This window comes from Moschus berezovskii, chromosome 1 (assembly GCF_049115385.1).
Source record: "Moschus berezovskii isolate FMDL1 chromosome 1, NW_MosBer_1.0, whole genome shotgun sequence".
Taxonomy (NCBI): domain Eukaryota; kingdom Metazoa; phylum Chordata; class Mammalia; order Artiodactyla; family Moschidae; genus Moschus; species Moschus berezovskii.
This window is the reverse complement of record NC_142460.1, coordinates 108813087-108814240: the sequence shown is the minus strand read 5'-3', so window position 1 is coordinate 108814240 and position 1154 is coordinate 108813087. Positions and strand designations below refer to the sequence as shown.

The 1154-nt window shown below is 44.1% G+C and overlaps 1 non-coding gene across 1 annotated transcript; it reads left to right on the top strand.

The window, feature by feature from the left end:
• Nucleotides 1–862: 862 nt before the first annotated feature.
• On the top strand, nt 863–934 carry TRNAS-GGA (transfer RNA serine (anticodon GGA)). The gene has a single exon. It is a non-coding gene; the product is annotated as a tRNA-Ser (tRNA).
• Nucleotides 935–1154: the final 220 nt, after the last annotated feature.

Genomic DNA, 1154 nt, shown 5'->3' with positions numbered 1-1154 from the left:
GAGTCATTGTTGTTCTAGAATTATTCCATTTAAAGGATCAATATTTAAAGCCATGAGATATAGGAAGTCTTTATGTGTATGTGTGTGTGTGTTTGTCTTAGTCACTTAGTCATGCCTGACTCTCTGTGATTCCAAGGACTGTAGCCTGCCAAGCTCCTCTGGCCATGGAATTCTCCAGGCAAGAATACTGGGATGGGTTGCTATTCCCTTCTCCAGGGCATCTTCCTGACCTAAGGATGGAAGCTGGGTCTTCCACATTGTAGGCAGATCCTTTACTGTCTGAGTCACCAGGGAAGCTCCAGGAAGTCTTTACAGTATGCCTCAATATTTGATGTGCTAGCAAGTTAGAGATTAGTGAGTTATTTGAAAGATAGGGGAAAATAGTAGTGGCCTGTAGATTGTAGTTTACTATAGCAGATCCTGGTTACGTAGATTAACAGAACATAAGCCAAATAAGTTTGGCTGGTCAGTGAGGTTATGTAGAAATATGTGAGTCACTGCTGGGAATTAAAAACCCCATTAGGCGTGGTGATGGAAGCTGGCTTCAGAAGCTAAAGAGTCCTCTGAAGCTGTAGAAGAGAAAAGCAAGAGAGTAAGGAAGAGATGGAAAGGGGTCTCAAAGACAAATTGTGCTTAGTTCACTCCAGCCCCAATGTTAACAATATCCATAAAAGAACAATGATTCCATTTATCCAGTCCGTATTGATTAATTGATATAAGTACTTTAAGTGTCAGGCATTGTGAAACTGATGGGAATTTTGGACGAGGTGGGAGAGGACTAGGATCATTGCAGGCCAATGAATGAGCTGCTTTGAAGCTTGCAGTGCCATTTAAATTTCATTCTGTAATAGTTGCCTGGGCTTCCCTGGTGGCTCAGAGGTTAAAGCGTCTGCCTGGAATGCAGGAGACCTGGGTTCGATCCCTGGGTAGGGAGGACCCCCTGGAGAAGGAATGGCAACCCATTCCAGTACTCTTGCCTGGAGAATCCCATGGAGGGAGGAGCCTGGTAGGCTACAGTCCATGGGGTCGCAAAGAGTCAGACATGACTGAACGACTTCACTTTCTTTTCTTTCTTTTCTTAACCTCTGGGCCTCAGCTACTTCATCTGTAAAATGAAGATCTTGAACTATATGACCTCTGGGGAACTTTGCAGC